This window comes from Cebus imitator, unplaced genomic scaffold (assembly GCF_001604975.1).
Source record: "Cebus imitator isolate Cc_AM_T3 unplaced genomic scaffold, Cebus_imitator-1.0 Scaffold19, whole genome shotgun sequence".
Classification (NCBI taxonomy): domain Eukaryota; kingdom Metazoa; phylum Chordata; class Mammalia; order Primates; family Cebidae; genus Cebus; species Cebus imitator.
The window spans coordinates 6,505,121-6,521,451 of NW_016107334.1; the positions used below are offsets into that span (position 1 = coordinate 6,505,121).

The 16,331-nt window shown below is 39.6% G+C and overlaps 1 long non-coding RNA gene across 4 annotated transcripts in view; it reads right to left on the minus strand.

Moving 5' to 3' along the window:
* LOC108295980 overlaps positions 1–11,312 on the minus strand; it is a 155,589-nt gene extending 144,277 nt beyond the window's left edge. For all 4 annotated transcript variants that reach the window (XR_001821692.2, XR_005198341.1, XR_005198343.1 and 1 more), the window contains exons 1-3: positions 11,166–11,312; positions 8,240–8,294; positions 7,497–7,592 (exon numbers count right to left, since the gene is read on the minus strand). This is a non-coding gene — a long non-coding RNA (uncharacterized LOC108295980). The remainder of the gene's footprint in view (positions 1–7,496; positions 7,593–8,239; positions 8,295–11,165) is intronic.
* Positions 11,313–16,331: the final 5,019 nt, after the last annotated feature.

The following is a 16,331-nucleotide window of genomic DNA, read 5'->3' on the forward strand; positions in this document are numbered from 1 at the left end:
TGTTGACCAGGATGGTCTCGATCTCTTGACCTCCTGATCCACCCGCCTCGGCCTCCCAAAGTGCTGGGATTACAGGCTTGAGCCACCGTGCCCGGCCAGGAATCTGTATTTTTAATAAACTCGTCAGGGGATTCAAATCCTCCACCTCGGGACTACTTCGGCCTGAGAAGAGGGGCTTGCCTTTTAGATCTGGGCCTGGGGTCTTGAACCTTTGCCTGCCTCCTGAGCACAGGGACTCTCCCTGCTGGAGGCCCCTTCAAAGTGCAAGCAGGCTGAAGACGTGAATGCCTTCTCCAATAGCTTGTCCAGTAATTGGTATATTGATTGCTAATGTCATCATGTTTTAGTATATATAAACCCCTCACTCTATTACACAGCCCCCAACAATCCAAAAAGTCATTGTTTATTCATTGTGACTCCCAAACTGGCCCTTGTCAGCTCCTGCTGGAGGGCTGGCTGATAAAAATCAGCAGATGATTGGACGCACACATTCTTAACATGACTGACCCATGACATCTCGGAGGCCAGCTCCAGAGCCTGTCATTACAGTACAATACTTTCCTTTCTTCCTTCTTATCTAGCCCAGATGACTTCAAGATTTTTATTAACTCATTAATGACTGAAGATGTCATTAGAACCAGTGGGAAGGGTTTTTTTTTTTTTTTTTTTTTTTTTTTTTTTTTTTTTGTTAAGTGGGAATAAGTGTGCAATTTGCTGGGAAGGAGGGAGGGGCTCCTTGATGAAACAGCTAAGACAAACCTAAGTGGAGAGACTCTTGGACTTTATTAGAATCTGAAATCTGATTGACGGGTCCTGGGCCTGAAAATCCGCAGACAGAAATACCAAGTTGTTTCAGAAACACATTGGGAAGAATGGGAAAATCTGATCAAGGAAATAGCAACCCATAAAATTCAGTGATATTTTATTGTGTCGTGGATCCAATCTTTCCACAAACATAGCAGCTAAACAAACAAACAAAAAAAGAGTAAAGCTACTGAAACCTCTAAATGTTTCTTAACCTACACATTCATTTAAACTATATCTTGTTTCTGTGTGCCTTTAATTTTCACATCTGCAAAATTGCTTTTAGAAATCAAATTAGATCTTTTGAAGGCACTTAAATTGCAGCAACCTTATGTTTTTTTATATACTCTTGGGTTTCAGCCTTCTCATCTGGGTTGTGTGTCCAATTAATGGGATATCTCATGGAAGCACTAATCATTTTGAAAACTTAAGAATATAAAAAGCAAGCAGACTATTTTCATTATAACTGATTGGATTGAGAATAAGCTACAGAGGAAATGTTCAATAATTATGATAACTTTTTTAGAGGAGATCACAAAAAAAGTCAGTCACAGAAGGTGTTTTCATTGCGACAAAGGCTTTGAAGTCCAGTTTCAGTAGATTCCTCTTTGGGGTTCAGCCTCGGGCATGTCAGAAGGCTGCTCTGAGAGTGGGTTTTACACTGATTTTTATCAACTCCAGATAATTCACTTGGCAAAGAAAACATCTATTACTAGATGTATCTCATATGTTACTGAATGTTTACTAAATTTTACTACTGTCAAAACACATTGTAAATGAACAGATCCTTAAAGACCCAGGGAAATCTATTCCTCAGAAGAGAAAATGATTGTCTGAGGACCTAAAAAGATTTTTGCCCAAGGAAATTATTTCCAGTAAACTATGACCAAGATTTAAATAAGCTTTAAGCCAAGGTTTATGCTTAAGTCACCTAATTACATCTTTCTTTACTTATTTGCCTGGTGAATAATTATATTAATTACATGTTATGGTAAATAGAATAGTTAATATTTGTAGATTAATTAAATACAATAATTTTATCTAATTCAGTAATAACCGTGCTGAATTTTTTTTTTTTTTTTTGTATTTCTAAACATGATGCCAAACACCCAGATGAAACCTGGGGGGGAGAAAAGAGTCAAAAATCCAGATGTTATTAAAGATCCAGATGTATGGTATCAAGCAAACAGAACATCAAGGCTTTTTACTTTTTATTTTTTCCATTTTCATCCAGATGTTTGGTGTCATATAGACACAGCCTTAATCTGTTCAGTCATAATCACAGCATTCTTTAATATCGTTTGCCAATATTTGACTCCCTTCTTCACAAAATGATCTCTAAAAATACTACGTAATTCATTCACGAGGAAAACAGGGATATTTTCTTCAGAAACAAATATATAATGCCCAGTGGGCTCGTAAGACAAGATTACCATCCAGTATGGGGCCCATCCATGATGGTGCCCATCCAACATTTTCTTTTTTTTTTTTTTTTTTTGAGACGGAGTTTCACTCATGTTACCCAGGCTGGAGTGCAATGGCGCGATCTCGGCTCACCGCAACCTCCGCCTCCTGGGTTCAGGCAATTCTCCTGCCTCAGCCTCCTAACTAGCTGGGATTACAGGCACGCACCACCATGCCCAGCTAATTTTTTGTATTTTTAGTAGAGACGGGGTTTCACCATGTTGACCAGGATGGTCTCGATCTCTTGACCTCGTGATCCACCCGCCTTAGCCTCCCAAAGTGCTGGGATTACAGGCTTGAGCCACCGCGCCCGGCCCAACATTTTCTTTATATTGGAAAACATTTCATATCTGCAATTTAAAATGATGAAAGTAAATTCAACTTAAATGGTTGGAACGGCAACTTAATTTGAATTGACATGCACATGTGAATTTCAGTCCTAGTAAGTAGCTTTGAAGAATTTACACTTAGAACAGGCTCTAAGTGTAAATGACAGTCATCTTTTCAATAAGCTCCTTTCTCAATTCATTCACTTATCATTAAATCCTAAAATAGATGACCTGTCATTTTAAGAATATTTTCTGCTCTGCAACTTTGGGTACATTAAAGCACAGACCCAGGAACTTCAGAACTTGATGTTGAACCCCAAAATCTCATTTTCTGTGTGATCTTGAGCCAGTCACTTAACCTCTGAGCCTTAATTTTCTCTTCCTTAAAAAAAAAAAAAAATTAAATAATACACCTGATTTTAGTGAACCCAAGGATCTAAGAAGAACTTGGGGAGGGCAAAATCCTTTATGAATATAAAATTATCATTAATACACAGAATATTTTTTGAGTTTTACATATCATTATTACATAAATGGTTTTACTATGTAAAAGTGTGATTAGTGTAAAAATGAAATCCAAGAGGGCACAGCAGAGATGGTCATGCTAAATAGACCTGGTCAACTATTTACCATTTACGAATTAAATACAGGAATGACTATAATCCCTGGATGTGCAAAGCAATACCAGATTCTACTTCCTTGTACTGCTGTGGTTTACCAAGCCAAATCTGAGAAACAATTTTAGTGCTACCCTTTTCATGGCACTAAAGACGAATCATAAAGCATGCTGTATCTCTGATTACAATAGGACACTTCTGGCAATCTAGGACGCTACCCTTGGCTGACTGGTGGACTTAATTTTGATGGACACATGCACCCTCCTCCATCCTGGCCAATGGCAAAGACTCAAGCCTTCACATAGAGCAAATTGTTGCTGCTGAATATTCAAACAGATCTCATGTTTCTATTTGTAACAGATTTCTACCTGTTTCATGATAGAAGCAGATCTCATGGTTTCTATCATGGGAGATTGCTTCCACTTTTTTTTTTTTTTCCCATAAGTAATATGTACACCCTAGGAAGTTATCATCAAAGAACAAGCTCTTAGCCAACATTCTTCCCCACAATATAAGACGGTTTCTGAGTGAGAAATCAACTCATGCATTTGGGAAATGCTAAGCACTAAAAATCTCTGAAACACTTTAGTCTTATGCTTTTTTTGTAATGATTTTGAGATTTTGGGAAGAAACATGGAAACTTTTGGGTTGTGCACTTAAGACAGTAAAAGATTCAGGAAGTACAAAAAAGGGAATAAAATAAATGAAAGGAAGAAAATTTCGTTAATTAAAAAATTTTTTTTTAAATCTGCAATGTCAAGATGCTATGGTCAAAAAACAAAAAAACAAAAAACAAAACCAGAAACAAAAGCAAAAACTCATACATCGCAAAATTTCTTTCAAAGTTTAGTCCAACTCTTTGCTCAATTATATGACTATAGAGAAGACGGGATGAATAATCAAGTTTTAGTTCTTCAACTTTGAAGGCCCAAATCACTCATTAGCATGTTGCTCTGTTTGATGCAACTTACTTTGAAGAGCCAGAAATCAATACAAAAGGAAACAATAATAATAAAAGGAAAGATTTCTACTGTCATAATAGGGAAAGGTGTGTGAGCTGGAAGGAAGTACAGTACAGAAGCCCGTGACAAGTCATGATAAATGGGTCGTTATAAAATTCATGTTTAGGCAGCACCAGGCCGGGGATAATGCCATTCGTCATGGCAACACGAGGCCGCTAATGAGCCCTCATTGCATATTCATGTTTGTGGCGTTTCTTCCCTCCCTCCCACCCTCAACTAGTGCCTGAAAATATCTCTACCTCAAGCTGAAGCTCAGCTTAGGCCTTCTTCTTCTTCTTCTCTCTCTCTTTTTTTTTTTTTTTTTATTTGTTATGTTGCAGCAATTACACTGTAAAAGTGCTGCCCAAGATTGATTGCTCTGATCTGTAGTTCAATTGTAAATTAGAATACACATCCCCCCAGGGACACACGGCCCCTATTTGTGATTAAGAAAAAAGCCCCATAATAGACTAATAGCTAAAGTTCTCTCTCTTTTACTTTCAGGCAATTAGCTTGATGAAATGGCCTCTTTTTGTGTACCCTGGAAGTGTAAACCGATATCATAATGAAGTATATGATGTTTATTCTATTATTTTCACCTTGCTGGGTATGCAGGAATGCATAAGTAATGGCTGCTTTGTCTAGTACGTTTACTGATTCACAAGTAAACTATTTCTTAAAGATGCAGTGTATGCTTTCTGAGGCTTGAGTTAAGCAACTCCTAACTGTGGATTAACCTTCACACAAATGCCTACTGCAGGGGAGGAAAAGGAATCCTCCAGGTCGGGGGACAGCATGATGCTGATATTCAAGAGGACTCCAGCCACTGGGGCTGCTCTGGGATGGATGTGGTGACAAAGTACAAGTGCCAGCACTCAGGATCAGTGAAGGCAGCAGGAAACCTTGGAAAAGTGTTCGATAGTGACTTTTTGCTCAAAGAGACTCCACCTGACTATAATGTACCCTTCATCTCCCCCAGTTACTTGTGGAACACCAACTCACTTTCTGCTCTAAGGTGGCTGAAACTCTTCCTACACCATGGTTATATAGTTGTTGGTTTTTTTTCCCAGTGGATTGCACCCTCACTCATCCACCACCTGAAAAAAAAGTCTTGTAGTTTCACGATCCAACACATTGGCAAGAAAATATTCTTCAGATTCCTACATGCACCAGATGACAGAGGTTTTGACCACAGAGCCAATGAATCACTTGCAGTTGGTGCATTACCAAAGTCATTTGTGTTCTTCCTCTGTAATATCTTAATATTTGTTCTGTTTTCATTCACGAGGCTCTCAAAATTAGAGGGAAAAAAAGGGTGTTGTACATGGCAAGATAGAAAAAAGGAAAAAATAGAAAAGAAGAAATATAAATAGAAGAAAAAAAGAAAAACAAAAACCTATCTTGGTCTAAAGCATTTTATGGTGGGTAACTTAACAAGATGTTAATTACTGTTTCAATTCTACATTCTAATTCCCTGCTGTTCATCAATAACCCAGTTTATTTCACCCCCACAAACCCTTTCTGGGTTTGTATTGTCTAAACAAATCCATCCTTGTCTTCTTTAACGTGAATCCGATTTGAGTTTCTCAAAAATATAAGAAAATCATATTTATGGCAAATGATCTGATAATTTTTAATGCTGAGTTTGATGGGCACTTTTAGATGTCTTATATTTTGAAAGTAATACAGGAGATAGTCGTTTGTCACATATAAAATGTGTTTGCCTTTCATCCAGTTACTTCAGCTCCTTCTTGGTTAAATAAAACATTTGGGGGAAAATTTGTTACTATATTCTGGAAAGTAATTCTACTGTTACATCATTTCCAAAATACTACCAAGTGAGCTGCCAAAAAGTATTTCACGAAAATTTACTTTATGCCTTCTTTTCTAAAAATCAAAAGTTTTTATCAAGCCTTATTTGGGGGGCTGACTTTCTCTCTAATTTGTACAACATTGAACTGCCTTCTAAATTATAAACCTGCAACACAGTAAGTGTAAATTTTCATCACTCTCAGAAACTTTTGAATGTCTAGCCATGTTGCCATATTTAAAATATGCTATTTTCAATTTTCAAATGATATTGGGCTGGGTAGGTCTTCTCATTCACTTACATAACCTGTCACTTTTTTCTTTTTTCTTTTTTTGAGATGGAGTCTTGCTCTGTCACAGAGGCTGGAGTACAGTAGCATGATCTTGGCTCACCACAACCTCTACCCCTGGGTTCAAGCGATTCTCCTGCCTCAGCTTCCCAAGCAGCTGGGCCTACAGGCACATGCCACCACGCCTGGCTAATTTTTTTGTGTTTTTAGTAGAGACAGGTTTTCACCATGTTAGCCAGGATCTCCTGATCTCGATCTCCTGACCTCATGATCCGCCCGCCTCAGACTCCTGAAGTGCTGGGATTATAGGCATAAGCCACTGCACATTCTTAGTACATTCTTAAGTACACTTTCTCTAGAATAAGAATGCCTCCTATTTACAAGGTGCTTTATAATGTTTAAAATTTTTTCAAATAGATTGCCTTATGTAAATAATTCTATGAGATAAATGAGCCAAATATCCTTATTATTACCCCAAAGTTAGAGGGGGAAAAATTATGACTCAGAGAGGTATGTGACTTGCCCAGAGTCACAGGTTAGTAAGTGCAAAGTTGAGGCTTGTCCCCAGGTCTTTAATTCCAAAATGAGAACTCTTTCTGGTATGCAATGCTGCCTCTTCACTAGGTGTACATTCCAGAAGCAGCAGCTCGCTGAAATCTCATAGCTCTTAACATAAACAAGATCTGTGATCTTTATTTATACATGCTCAAGATTAACAAATGAGTTTAAAGACACTTGTGTACATGCACACACAAACACAAACACACACTCTTCTTGATAAATAGGAAAAAAAGTAATGAAATTCACACTGCATTGTTATCTACCAAGCTACATTTAAGATAATCTACGTTAGATTATAAGCATATACTTAGACTGGGTACATACCAGGCACACAATTGGAGCAATTATCTACATAATTCAAATTTGAGGGACAGGGGGATTACCACTCTTCTGATAGTCCATTGATTGGGTTTGCATGTTTAGAGCTTTGGTTGAGCCTTTTCACCAAACATCTCTTCAGACCTTTGCACTGCTATTCCCTCAGCCCACCCCTACACCATCTCATGTATTTCCATCTGAGTAACACAACCCTGACCACCAATCTAGATTCAGCTCAAAGAGCACTTCTCCCTGCAGACATTCCCTGACTTCTATCCATCCTTTTATCCCTGTTCCAAATACCTCTTTGGTTTGCTCTCCACTAAGGAGCCTCCTTCATCCCAGATTTGAAGCCAGTGAAGACAGGATTCTTGAAGCCAGTGAAGACAGGATTTGGATCTAGAATTCAGCAGATATAAACATTTTAAAAGGTGTGCTGGACCTGTCTGCCAAGGTGGCTCCCATTCTCCAGACCCGCTGTGTACCAAAGAGCCATGCTCAGAGCCCCGGGATTAGCAAAGCAACCACAGGCTGGTCTTTGCAAAGTAATGGCCACCATTTCAGTCAGCAGTGGGCACCTAACTCATGGTCTGCCCATTGTTGGAGTAGCCTTGAGATGATAACTTCACCAAATAAAACATTTAGAGCAGAAACCATTGAAGTAGGCAAAATCATGTCAGCCACGATTTTTATGAGAAATTATTGCTGCCTGAACTTGAGAAAGAAATGACTCCAGAAATAATCCCAAAACGCTGTATATATACTTCCAAATCTCAGGTGCAATATTACCTAAACATAGAAGAAGTGAGGGTATATGTCATTATCTCTTTCATTTATTCATGTTTTCATTCATTCAAGAACTCATTCAACAAATGCTTATTGAGCCTTGAGGAGATAATCATAAAAATGACATCATTCCAGCTCTCATAGTCATGGAACTTACAGTTTAAGGGGAGATATAAATATTATGTAATCGCACTAATGAATAGAAAATTGCATACAATAATACATACATAAAGTAAAAGTAAGAATAAAGTAGAACTTACAGTGAAGCCTTAATATAAACAAGTGCTTCAGTATAGAAGGTCTTGCAATAGAAACCTGAAGAATAAAGTTATAGATAAAAGTATTAGAAAAAATAAAAAGATTTCCAAAAACATGTGGAAAGGTCCAGGAGTAGGAAACAGCTTGGAAGTTAAAAAAATTACAAACAGGCCATTGAGGTTGGACCACTAGCACCTGGAGATAAAGTAGAATGTGATGGGCCATAGGTGAGCAGAGCCATATCACATAGGGCCTTGTAGACCACAGGCTTAGGTAGGAATTTTTTAAGCCACTTTTAAGTCCAGTGCAAAGCAACTGAGGGGTTCTAAGCTGGAAAGGCCAATGATCAGACCCACAGCAGCTTAGAGGGTGAGAGTGTTGTTCCATTTTGAATAAGAAACCTCAATTTGTTAGGAAAGAAACATACAACAGTTATATTTTTCCAATACCAACTAACCAATTATGTCTAGGAAAACACTTTACCTTCCCTGGGAGAAAACAAACCCCTCTTCACCCCAGAAGAGGGAAGCCCAGTGCCAGGCCTGTCAGCATTGAATGGGGATGATCTGATACCAGGTACAATATCAAAGAGCATTTTTTTTTTTTTTGAGACTGAGTCTCACTCTGTTGCCCAAGCTGGAGTGCAGTGGTACAGTCTCAGCTCACCACAGCCTTTACCTCTCAGGCTCAACTGATCCTCCCAACTCAGCTTCCTGAGTAGCTGGGACCACAGGTGCATGTCACCATGCCCAGCTAATTTTTATGTTTTTTTGTAGAGGGGGTTTTCACCATGTCACCCAGGCTGGTCTTGAACTCCTGAACTCAAGCCATTCTCTCGTCTCAGCCTCCCAGAATGCTGAGATTACAGGGGTGAGCCACCATGCCCGGTCTTTGAAGAGCTTTTGAGTCAGTTCTGAGAAACACTGACTGCTCTTGTGATAGGAAACCATCTGCTAAAATGCGATAGCACAACTAGAAAATGCCTCATGGGGTCTGCATGAAATACAGTCAGAGACTGGTTCAAAGATCCTGTAAAGTAGTCATTCTCAGCGTCTTGAAATGCTGGCCTTGACCTCATGACATGCTCCTGAGTCACTTTCCTACACCCACTGATCTGGTTAGGACCCACCCACGCCGAACCACAGCTCCCTGTTAGAGCACGTTGCTGTCATTGCTTGTTAATGGTCTTATCTCCTGCACTCAGCAGTGAACTCCACAGAACAGGAAGAGCATGCATCTTACTCGCCCCATTCTCCCTAATGCCCGGTACAGTGCAGGGCACTTTTAGATGCTTAGTCATGTTGGTGTGTTTCATTTGTGTTATGGTATGCAGCGTTATGTGTTGTCATGGGTGATTTGTTTTTCTATCTGCTCCTGTGAGTTCTCTGTGAGTAGAATCCATGCCTCCATCTTTGCATCTCCAGTTTATCAAAGAGGCTGGCTCATTGTTGGCACTTGATTAGGATTGATTAATTGATCAGTTAATTAACATATGGATAAAGCAATTAGGTATAAAGGACCTTCCTAAATGCAACCAACTCTACCTCTCTTTTAGTCAATCACAGATGCATAAAACCACATTGTCTGAGAATCTTACATGTCATCAATATTCATTGGTGAGAGATGTGTTTTATGCTGCTGTTTTATGCATTTCTACATGTGATTATACACCCCAGAAAAGAGTGCATGTAAAACTGCTGAAGCCTGAATAAAGCCTCTAACTGAGTTAACAATATTGAATCCATTTCCTAATGTTTAGAATGTGCTGTGGTTATGTGATATGCTGTCTTTGGGGAAAGCTGGGTGAAGGGTACATAGGATCTCTCTGAATTATTTTTACAACTTCAGTGAGTCCTATACTATTTCAAAATAAAATGTGGTAATTTTTAAACACTTTCTGATTTTTATGTTTATACTTTTACATATGTTTATATATACATTTCTATAACATCTAAAATGTAGTTGAAATGTCATAAATAATAATTAAATGATATTATCATATATTACGCTGGCATACAGGAAAGAAAATTCCCTAATGTGGGGATTTGGGACACTATTCTTTTTGTCTGGCTAGCTTGGCATTTAAAATATACTAGGAGAGGAAGGAGATGCATTACTTTTGCCTGATTCAAGCATATTTTCAAAATGATGTTTTCATAAACAAAGTACCAACAGCTATGATCTTATCTTCTCTCTTCTTTCTATCCTAATTCAGGTCAATAACAAGTATTTCTGCTCTCTTCTGCAGATTCTAGGTTTTGGAAGAGAGGATGCAATGATGAGTAACGGGGAACTGTTAGCGAAAAATTCACAAGCAGTTAGAGTGCCTTTAAATTTTTTTCTACCCAGTGTTGCCCTTTTAAGAAATAATGTCAGTTTTAGAGAGTGATGCTTTAAATAAATAAGACTGGTGTTTACAGTATTACTGGAGTTTTAAATTATATGTTCAAGATCCCACTGTTGGTTACATGGATAACAATGTAGGTGATCATATCTAAACTCTGAAGCGTGGTAGGCAATTCTTCTACTCTCTGAGAGATCTGAAAGCCACCCACAAAAATTCCATATGGCAGATTAAGGTAAAATTTCAATATCTCTTAAACTTCTTAAACATGTAAGTTCAGAAAAAAAAAAAAAAGTCTTTTAGCATAAAGAGCTGCAGTTTCCAATAGTATTCAATTAATTAGCTTCCTGTAGTCAATCAAAAAAAAATTCTGAAATAGCCTGTAGATGTCATAAACCTAAAGTCAGATTCAAAGATGAATGCCATTCTCCCATACACTTCCTTGTTTTTCAGGAAACTGCAAACTCGTCAGTAGGTACATCTAAGCAGTAGACTTGCCCAGAAGTCCCTGTAGTTTTATGATAACGTATATAAACTAAGTTCAGCTCAAGGTATGGCATGGTAGCTTCATCTTACAGACCCACCGGTTTGTCCCAGAGAGATTCTGAAGGAGACAGTATAATAACCAGGTGCAGGAACACAGTGCCTCTCTGCTTGCTAGAAAAGCTCATTAGAGAAGGGCATCCATCTTTACTTCTTCAGGATAACATCCATGAGCTGTGAAAATAGAGTTTAACTTAGTAAGGGAAAGGGAGAATAAATGCAAGAATGTTCTTAGGATCTAGCATATTGAATCATGAATCAAAGAAGAAGAAACTATAATTACCTCTCATTCCATCGAACAGAGAAATTTCTTCCACATGATCTTTTGTGTGGCAAGAATAAAGCTTCGTTCCAAAGAAAATCCAGTTAAAATATCCCAAAAGAGATAAAATACAAGATCCTGCAGCTCTTTAATGCTTGCTACTGGCCAAACCTTGCAATTAGAATCAGTCACTTTAAGTGCTGAAGTTGTATAATGCTAATAGATCACTTTACAATGTGAGCAGTTCTTTAAAGTCGTATTTAATTTTCCATCATTACAGTACTGAATGCCGGCTGCGTCTGTCCATTCTGATACAGGTTCTTAAGTCTCCATAGGGTACAGACTACTGCTTACCTAGGCATTGCTTGATTCTGGCTTTAATTCTCAGAGGCCTGAATTAGAGCTGTAAAATGGACTGTATTTCAACTTTCTCCCTAACTGTGTTTATTTTCAAGCCAAACGATGAGGGCTCCCTTTGATTTCATAATTATTTTATTTCAAAAAATAGAAATCGAGGTGAGGTGTATATGTCTGAATGTGTGTGTGCACATGCACACATGTGTGTGGTTTTCTTTAAGAAAATGAAATGAACCGGAAAATAAGCCCTTAGCAGTAACCTAAGAAAAAAAACAAAATCATTTACAACACATGGGATGTTGCAGGGTATGTCAAGATTAGATGGTTTTAAGGGAGCTATCCTGAATGTGGAAGCAATTATAATGAAATTCATGACTCATTAGCAAACATTCCATATTGTGTTTCTCATTTCTGGGTCAATGTTACTAGGAAACATAGACTTAAGATTTAGATGTTTCATTGACTTCAGCACTACATTATAGACAGTTGGACTGTACAATGACATAAAGCACAAGCTCTAGGGTTTTGAAGTTCTTCACTTCTCAGATGTAGGCAATTTGATCCTAAGATACCTATGAACAAAGTAACTTCAAAAATGTATTAGTAAGAATTAAGTTGGTGATAGAAGGGTTGTCTGTAAATGTAAAGAATTACATGGTACAAATGCATACTGGTGAATGTCGGTGGGGATTTTGTCTGCATACTGCTTGGTATGCAAAATGGCTGGTGAACTCAAGTACCTGATACTGTAGGTAATGGGAACCAGATGTCTAACAGGGAGAGAAAAATATTTTATAGCAATAAATGTGACATTGACTCTTAAAGGGTTTGCTGTTGTTAAACAACTTCCCATTCTTACTTTCCCTCATATTTTAATGTAGTTTAAAGTAGATTGTGTAAGGAAATTATTTTCATATTTTAAAGGAAAAAGTATTCAACTTACCACTAACTTATAAAATGCAGATATAAGGAGAAATGATCTGAATAAGATAATTTTGGAATTCATTCATTTACCAAAGCACTGTGCTCAGCAATGTAAAAAAATATATTAAGGTAAATAAAGCATAATTCCTCTTGCCCTTAAGGAACTCAAAACATACTAGATGTGATAAGATGCACACAGCTGGATGGGGATATGGCACAACAAGCCCTGGGAAAGACGCACAAAGTGTTCCGAGAATTCCAAGGAGGAAAAGAAAAGGTGATGGCCAGCAGGATCCATGAAGGAGGGTCCTGCTGATCCATCCTGCTCAACGTCTCCCCCGTCCATCCCCACCTCTGCACAGCACTAGGCCACCTTGGTGAAGGCCCTCCTGCTCTCTGGCCAATGCAGGGGTCTCCAGTAGCTTGGCAGCTTTGCTCACTCAGCATTTCCACACTCATGCTCCATGCAACCCTGACTTTGCTGCCAGGATGGTTGTTCAAAAGCACTAATCCAGCTGGGAAGTAGGGTGCCCTGATGATTAAATTGCAAGCTCTATAATAAAGCCTGGGGTTCACTTCCTGCTTTGAGGTTTTTTTGGTTGTGACCTTGGAGAAGTCACTTAGCCGATCTCCCTCTGTCTGCTTTTTCTCCTCTGTAATAGCAAGTGTCTTATAGGCTTGGCATCAGGATTTCATGAGGTGCTGCACACCATGTGCTTTGCACAGCACCAGCATGGAGTCAGGGCACTGTTGGAAACTCTGTTAGCTGTAACCCGATCAATCATCGAATCTTGTTTGTTTGTTTGTTTGAGACAGAGTTTCACTCTGTTGCTGAGGCTGGAGTGCAGTGGTGCACTGCAACCTCCGCCTCCCAGATTCAAGCATTTTGGAATTCACTAATTTACCAAAGCAGCCTGCCTCAGTCTCCCATGTAGCTAGAATTACAGGTGTGCGCCATGACACCTGGTTAATTTTTTGTTGTATTTTTAGTAGAGATAAGGTTTCGCCAGGTTGGTCTCGAACTCCTGATCTCAAGTGACCACCAGCCTTGGCCTCCCAAAGTTCTGGGATTACAGGCATGAGCCACCACAGCAGGCCCAGTCTAGTTTTCACAGAGCAAAATCCAAAGCCTCTAGTTTGGCATGCCAGACTGTTCATGAGCTGGCACTCACATACCTCTCCAATTCTTTTTCTTGATCCCTTTCATTAAATACTCAACTTTCTTGCCATCCTTGTCAGCTTGTCTTTGTCCAAGCAGGCCTTCTGTGCTCCAACCCCATGCCTCTGCACATGCTGTTGCCCCTGCCTTAGGTGCTCCACTTTCCTTCCACCACTCTGCATTGCAAATTCCTGCTTAAGCTGCAGGTCTCCCTCTCACAGATCTTTCTGATTCTTCCCTGCTATCCTGTGAAAGAACAAAGGCCTTCTTCCCACAGGCTATTGGTCTTAAACTCACAGGGCCCACACAAATAGCATAAATAAATGAAGTGGTACAGGATAAGACCACTCCTATAGGGATTGGTGGGGCTGTAGTTAAAAAGGAGAATTCACATCTTTGTTTTTTGAGATGGAGTCACACTCTATCACCCAGGCTGGGGTGCAGTGGAGCAATCTCTGCTTACTGCAACCTCTGCCTCCTGTGCTTCTCAGGTTCAAGGGATTCTCCAGCCTCAGCCTCCTGAGTAGCTGACTGCCATCACCCCTGGCTAATTTTTGTATTTTAAGTAGAGACAGGATTTCACTATGTTGGCCAGGCTGATTTCAAACTCCTGACCTAAGTGATCCGCCCACCTCAGCCTCCCAAAGTGCTGGGATTACAGGCATGAGCCACCGCTCCCAGCAGAACTCATTTCATTCCCTGGCTAAAAGATCAGCCATGCCTCACTGTGGCCATGGTGGAATAGGGGCTCGTTATTGCCAGTTCTCTCGTTTTCTCAAGGAAAGATAGAAATATGTATTTTTACCTAAAATCTCCAGCATTTTGTTGGTAACTAAAAAGAATAATCAAATATTATAACTTTAGAACAGCTGAAACCCCCTGGGGACCAAGTGGCTAACTGCATGTAGACCTTGGCTCTTGGAATACCTTATTCTGGGATTTCCTTACAGGTATCCACCACCAATCTGGTGAATTTAACTTTGCCCTTTAATTGTTTGCACATCTACTTCCCCAGCAAACTATGCTCTTGAGGATAAGGATCATGTGGGGTTACCTTTGTCTTCCTAAGGGTAACAGCACAGGGGGTGGCTCAATGAAGCATCTCACTCAATTTCATATTGATATTTTCCAGAGCATTGAAGCCAGGGAAGGGTCTGCTGAAGGGAAGTCATTCCAGGGGCATCAACAGGTAAAGATGTTCTTATTCCAAGTGTCCCTGTTTCTAGAAAAGAAAGATTTTACAGATATCGTAAGCCTTACTCTACATTTGACTTCCTTAGGACCATCTGGAACTCTTCCTATGATGGCTGCAAAGCCCACTCCATCATTAGCAACATTCCAGCCAGCTTTCCAAACATAAACCTAATCCATAAATCTAGGCTATATATAAACTTAATCTATACCTGACGTGTAAGTGAATAGCTAAATGAATTAATTAAATTTACCCCAAAGAATTCCAACTCAAATGTCAGATGTGACGTTTTAGTTTTGTTGGAAAGTGAACATAGACCACATCCTGGACTCAGAAAAAAACATGTTTTCTCCATATCTGAGGCCGAGAAGAAAATGGTCAAGACAGGGATGGTAGATAACACTGAAGATTCAGAGACAGCCATCCTAGTGCATGTTTTTGGTTTGTTTGTTTGTTTGTTTGTTTTTTGAGATGGACTCTTGCTCTGTTGCCCAGGTTGGAGTGCAGTAGGGCAATCTCGGCTCACTGTAACCTCTGCCTCCTGGGTTCAAGCATTTCTCCTGCCTCAGCCTCCTGAGTAGCTCGGACTACAGCCGCATGCCACCATGCCTGGTTAATTTTTAATATTTTTAGTAGAGACAAGGTTTCACCATATTAGCCAGGCTGGTCTTGAGCTCCTGACCTCATCATCCGCCTGCCTCGGTCTCGCAAAGTGCTAGGATTACAGGCGTGAGCCTCCACTTCCGGTCCCTAGTGCGTGTTTAAAAATTTTTTTATGTCCATAATCTTTGATCCAATAATGCAACTTCTCAGCATTTTTCTCAAAGAATAATCATGCACAAATATTTGACTGTAAGGATGTTCACTGCCATTCTGTTTATAATGTTGAAAATAGAGGCAGGGAATGGTGGCTCATACTTGTAATCCCAGCACTTTGCAAGTTGAGGTGGGCAGATCACCCAGTGTCAGGGGTTTAAGACCAGCGTGACCAACGTGGTGAAACCCCTGTCTCTACTGAAAATACAAAATTTGCCAGGCGTGGTGGCGCATGCTTGTAATCCTGGCCACTTGGGTAGCTGAGGCAGGAGCCTGAACCCAGAAGGAGCAAGTTGCAGTGGGCTGAGATCACACCATTAAACTCCAGCCTGGGCAACAAGAGCAAAACTCCATCTAAAAAAAAAGGAAGAAGGAAACAGAAGGGCTGTTACAGGAGCAATAGCAGAGTACTGGGTTCATGATTATAAATAATGACAGGTGAAATCTACTGAACTCTCACTTATATGACAAAAAATGTTCTGCAAGCTTTAAGAATC